At 35.3% G+C, this 6441-nt stretch overlaps 1 long non-coding RNA gene across 2 annotated transcripts; it reads left to right on the top strand.

Annotated features, from left to right (window-relative positions):
• The first annotated feature begins 4706 nt into the window (after positions 1–4706).
• Positions 4707–6206, top strand: LOC127769710 (uncharacterized). 2 transcript variants are annotated; one of them, XR_008016836.1, is made up of 3 exons: positions 4772–5003; positions 5083–5185; positions 5857–6206. It is a non-coding gene; the product is annotated as an uncharacterized LOC127769710 (long non-coding RNA). The 2 variants fall into 2 exon arrangements; XR_008016835.1 differs by having other exon boundaries at positions 4707–5185.
• Positions 6207–6441: the final 235 nt, after the last annotated feature.

The following is a 6441-nucleotide window of genomic DNA, read 5'->3' as shown; positions in this document are numbered from 1 at the left end:
TTGATTCAAATTTGGAAAATAAAAAGGAAAGAATGAAGTGAGGCGAGACCGGTTGGTTGAGTACGGAAAACAAAGAATATATATATCGGAAGTAGGGAAGTTGTTTTTATCGAAGAAAATCGTTTACTCCGATAATGATAAGAGCGGGATGACGGACGTGGGGTGGGATCGGAAGCAGGGAAGTTGTTTTTATCGAAGTAAATCGTTTATTCCGATAACGGTGGGAGAAGGATGACGGGACGTGGGGTGAGGTGGGTCTGGGTTGATACATGTTTGGTAATCGGAATACTAGTAACTCTAGTAATCAATTATTTCTTTCGGTATATTAACTCCTAAAAAATGCTAACAGGTTAAGCCACATCATCAACACATTAGAGCCATTGGATCAAAAGACCATCTTTGTTCGAATGACCCTTCGATCACCCTTCATTAGAGCTGCCTTTCTTCCCTGCTTTCACAACTAATGGATGCCGAGCAATTCACAACTGATGTACGCAATAAATATGCATAAAGGAAGATAAATACGCAAAAAACAATTTCCAAGCCTTATCGCCTTATATACTTGCTCCAGAATCACCAAATAAGCTTAGCATCTGAATTGTCTGGCATGGATAAAAGATCCTGGGCTGCTTTCATAGCCTTCATCAGAAGTGCAGAACATCGATTCATCACGGCAGCGTGGCTGCAACGTTTGTGCCTCTGCAGCTACTACGGCAACGCTGGCGTACACATGTCCACAACTCCACACAATTGTTTTCTGTTATAGCATGGGTTCTCGTGGTGAAGAAAGGTGTTGATTGTGTACCGGTCTGACGGTCTCTACATGAGGAGATCATCGAACTGGTCCAATCCATTTAATCATCTAATTTTGTAAATAATCTTAATTTGGTGTACACCAATCTCCAGATGATCAAGGTTTTGTTCTATTTGCTACCATATTTATCTGCTGGTGAGATATTTTTTGCAGCCTCTGTAGCTAAGTTGGAAGCAAGTAGAATTGATTGCATCTGGAATTATATGAACAAAATGAATCAGAGATGATTTATTTCTCTTCCATTCAACATTGTATATGCAGTGCACCAATAATGAAATGTTAGCTCTTCAAGCTAGTTACTGCAAGAACCTGCAAAGGTATGATACAAATTAAGATCCTTAGTATGATACAAATTAAGATCCTTAGTACGTTCTTTCTTGATTATATATGTTCAATTATACGTAGTAAAAAAAGAGAAATAGCTAGTTTTTTTAGAAAGACTAGAAAAAATTGCCCGTGCGTTGCAACGGGTGAAGGCTATTTTAATCATATTATTATTGTTATGCTAGAAAAATGCACGTGCTTCGTTACAGGTAAAGGAACAGTTAAATACTATAAAGTCTAGAGTTAACATGTATACAATAATGTTTCAAGATAGATAAATTATTCATTAGGCTAATGATAATCACGACGGATAAAAACATGCTCTCTCTCTCAGCCCTTGTGCGACAAACTGTGGTATCATTGCACTGGGTAATGGTTAGGTGAATGAAATTTGACCTCAATGATTTATCGAAGCACCTTCATATCACAAATGCATATTTGTGCTTGGATAATTAATCCGCTCTACGCGTGTAGGATGTGAAAGATGTCCCTAACACATGGTCCCGATGATTGTAGCATTGGAGAAACGGACGTCCGAGCAACGCACCTTTACGTATAAGTAAATAATGAATTTTTTGGGAGTTCATTAATTATTTTAAACTACATTTTTTATGACACTTTTATAATCTTTTTTCATAATTGATGATTGCTATAACATTGCATTGATTATAATCACACTGCAACAGTACAGTGCTATGCTCTAGCCGACAAAACCTGAACAGTGCCAGCCGTACCATGCTGTTCCTTTTTCTTTTGTAGAAAACCTCTTAGCGCATGATTAATTGAGTTTTATTATTACAAAAATTAAGAAAAATTATCTAGTATTTTATATCAACTTGTATATATAAAGTTTTAAAAACGTGCTAACAAAAATTGAGATAAAAGGAACGGAGCCATGGTGTGAAGTTTCACCCCATGCACATATTCGATTTTCATGTTTTTAAAAAATACCGGTTGGTTCACGTGTTTATACTGATTTTTTTTTACATAATACAATTATCTTTATTTTTCAAATTAAAAATTGGTGCATTATAAGATTTCAGAATCACTAAAAGTCTGTTGAAGAAAGAGGTGCAGAACTTTTGATTTTTCAGCCATCAGATGTGCATGGTCCGTGCTAGTGGTTGAGAGAAAAAAATTACGCGCAAATATGATTTGAGACGAGGGAGGGAAAGTAGACTTATTCTAGGGCCTAGGTAAACATATATTTATATTGATTTTTTTATATAATTTAATTATTTTTAATTTTCGAATTAAAAAAATGATTCATTATAAGATAAGATTTCATAATCAATAAAAATCTGTTGAAAAAAGAGAAAAAAAATCGAAGGCAAATATAATTTGACATGAGGGAGGTAAAGTAGACTTATTTTAAGAGAGGCCTATACGCAGTGCAAGTAATAATAGAGGCCTATATACAGTGCAAGTAATAATAGGTGTAAAAATGAGAGGAAAGTGGGAGTCGAACCCGGGTGGCCGAAATGAAAACTTTCATCCTTAATCAAGTAGACCACGGGAGAGGAGATTACATGGAAGATACATACTCCCTCCGTCCCAAAAAAAAACCCAATCCTGGGTTTGAACTTGGACACACATGTCCAAGTTCAAACCCAGGATTGGGTTTTTTTTTGGGATGGAGGGAGTCTACCGTATTAGACGCGGTTTTGGAGTAGATAAAAAAAGCCTGATCCAGCTGTTAACCGGATTAAATCCGGATTTCAGCTAAGCACGTGGTAATGACGGATGACAAAAAATCTGGAAGCCTTACGTATTTTTTAATTAGACTAGCAAAAAAGCACGTGCATTGCTTTGGAAAAACTAATTGTTTAGTTTCATGACGTCTTGCATGCGTAGTATTTTGATATCATGGATCATGATGTTAACCCACATGGCAAGCTATCACCTAGCGCTTGCTTCACTTAATTGCAAATATCTCTTCGAACTAATAAATGGTGTGTCAATGAAGCTGAATATGATTTATCATGTGAGAAGAAACATGATAGCAATTCAAATTTGTTAATGATAGCACTAATATGAAGATAACCAAGGATCCACCTAGGCATTGAGAAAGACAAGCCGCCAGATCTGTATTCGAATTTGATCAGGATTGCATTGTAGCCAATCATAAATCTAATTTGATCATACATATTTAAAAAGTAAATGTATGCTATTATATGTATACCTTTAAAAAAATTACATTAGAATTTTCATCAAATTGGAAAAATAGGTTCCTTCAACTCGGTGGACCTCTACAAAGGAACAATATAATCAAATGGAAATTTAGCCTAATTTAATTCAGCTTTACCAATTTACACATAGATAGCTAAAAAAGATAGTGACTATGGATTTCACCTTGCTGATATTTTACATGATTAGAAATTTGATAAATACTTTAAAATATATTCTGGTTTGAAGATTACTGTTTACTTGGAAGTAAGAATTACAACCTCTGACCCAAAATATGAGCATTTTTAGCTATGAAGATTCATAGCTAAAAATACTTACATTTTGAGATGGAGGTAGTATTAAATAGGATGAATTGCATCTCATCATTAGCAGGCAGCTACTGATGCGCTCGACGGCTCGAGTCCGTCTAACCACACACTTGAGTTCGCATATGGTAGTTCCGATCCAGGGGGTGTTAGCAACCTTGACGTTGTGGGTCCCACAGTAGCACAACAGCGAATGCAAATATGCTATTTTTATGTAAATTCTAGTTCGGAGAAAGTAGATAATATAAACTTGGTCGATAAGGATCCTGGAAGACATCTGCGCACGAGGCCACACAACCAGCCCAATGGCCGACACAAGATTTTAATTATGGGTATTCAAGATTTACACCATGACATTTAAAAGAACTATTCTTTGTGTTAGCGATGATAAAATGCTATGGTTTTTTTTATAAAAAAGATGATAATGTGTAGAAAAACATAGTAGAAAATTATATATATGCCGGTTTAACATGAATTTCACCATGATATTTGAAAAAACATAGTAGAAAATTATATATATTGCCGGTTTAACATGAATTTCACCATGACATTTGAAAGATATTCCTTATGTTATCGATGAATAAAAAAGCAAAGTCGGTGATAAAGTGTAAAAAAACACAGTAGGAAATTACATATATTACTGGTTTAATATTAGTTGCAATCACATGGACATACTTTTCAAAATGAATTAATAAGAGGAGGTGATAAAAAAACACAATGGGAAATTAAAAATATTACTGGTTTAATATTAATTTTAAACATATGGATGTACTTTAAAAAAATATAATCAAGCTTAGAGGAGAGAAAAAAATAGGACATACTTTTCAAAAAAAAATTAACAAGAGGAGGTGATAAAGTGTAGAAAAGCACACAAGTGAATGAATATCTTGAGAGAAGTGACTCTTTTCCTGATGTAAATTGGGTTGCTGATGATGATGAGACCACTGAAGTTCAAGATGAAGATAATGCAATGGAGCATGAAAATCAGGGAAGCCACATTACTATCACCTCAAGAGCTAATGGAGAAAAGAATGTCAAGAAGACCAAATCTACTAAGAGAGAGAGAGAGAGAGAGAGAGAGAGTAGAAAAGACACCAAAGAGGAATAAGAGGAATGATGTTGTTGATATGATGGGAAGTTACTTGGAGATGAGAAAAAGACAACCTGAGGAGGAGGAAGCAAAGAAGAGGGAGGAGGCAAGCAAGGTAGATGATTGCTCAATAAGGAACTGCATCACTGTTGTGGAATCGATGGAGGAGCTCTCAAATGAAGAAAAGGTCAAATCTTTTGGAGTATTCAAGGACGCGCAGAATAGGGAGATCTTCATGAGTGCAGGGCCTATGACTCGTCTTATATGGTCAAGAACGATGCTGGTAAATTTGAATTACTATTGTTACTAGCATAATCTTAATTTGTGCAATTCTGAAATTCAATTCTTCTACACTTAAATAGGTGCATTTTTTTAGCCACGTTGCACTTTGTCTATGATGCGATTGTGTAACAATGCAGACCATGTAAGAATGACCTTTGGACCAAAAGGATATTGTCTTTCCAGGTACCCGTTCATACTTTTATAATTTTGACATGATTTTCATGTTATATTTATGTCAGGTTTAGGCTGAAGTTAGCATAATTTTGACATAATTCTTGTTAGTATGCCTCTGAACTTTTATAATTTTGATTCTTGTCAGCATGCCCCCTCTCTTCTGTCATGCAGCCATGCTAGTGTGTGTGCGCGCGCGCCACTACTACTAGTACATATCTACATCGATCTACATCTACCTATATCCATTCATCCACTTACATTCCTTGCCTACCACCTTACTTCTTCCTAAAATCAATCTATCTATCTATTTATCTATCGATCTATCATGCGTGCTTGCTATAACTGATTAACTGGCAGTGTGATCATCTCTCTCTACTGCTGCTACATATATGCAGTGCTATGCTGCAGGTATAATGTGCTATGTCTGCCTACCACAAATCTAAGCTAATTGTGACATGGTAATAAAGCAGGTGCTAGAGTGATTCTCTCTGTATGTGTATGTGAGTGTGTTTGATGTGTAATTGTATCATTGCTTGTGCTCAACAAAAACTTGAGTACAAGTAACCATCTTCTGCATATTTATCTGATTTGATTCAAGTTCATTTTACCTGTTGTTTAGTTTACATATTAGCAATCACCATTGTCTAGTGTCTAAGACTTGTTTCTTTTTGTTTGTGTAGTTCCATGGCCCATTTGCTAGTTGTGCCCATTGGAAGGAATCTTTTGCAAGATAGTTCATAGAGACCGCTTGAATTGTGAAATGCGATGGATGAAGGACAATTTTTCCTAACTGCTTCTTAATTCATGTAGCTGTGATGGTTGCAGGAACCATTTTTTTCTACAGGATTAACACTTGCTTGATCAGACATAGATATATTATTTAGTTTGATCGGATAGAGATATATTATTTAGTTTGATCGGATAGAGATATATTACGTTCAAAGAACCTATTTTGTAGCTTGCTTTGCACAATGGCAATTGGATGTTTACTGCTTGTAGAATTTAATCTATCCAAAATTATGATTTTTAATATTCTCGACTATTTTTAGAATCCATCTGTGGTAAATCCATGATTTTCTATCTTTACGCTTTTTAGAATTATTTTGCACGTTGAATTTCTGTTCCATTTTCATGATCGTTTTTTATCTTGTCATTTCTGAATTATTTTGACTTTCGTGACCTTCCAGCTTTTTAAATTTTATCCGAATTTTCCATGATAGTTTCTCACGCTGAATTTGAATGGTAGTAATCCCTTCTAATCTCAC

The sequence above is a fragment of the Oryza glaberrima genome, chromosome 4 (genome assembly GCF_000147395.1).
Source record: "Oryza glaberrima chromosome 4, OglaRS2, whole genome shotgun sequence".
Lineage (NCBI taxonomy): Eukaryota > Viridiplantae > Streptophyta > Magnoliopsida > Poales > Poaceae > Oryza > Oryza glaberrima.
This window is presented reverse-complemented; position numbering and strand designations above follow the sequence as displayed.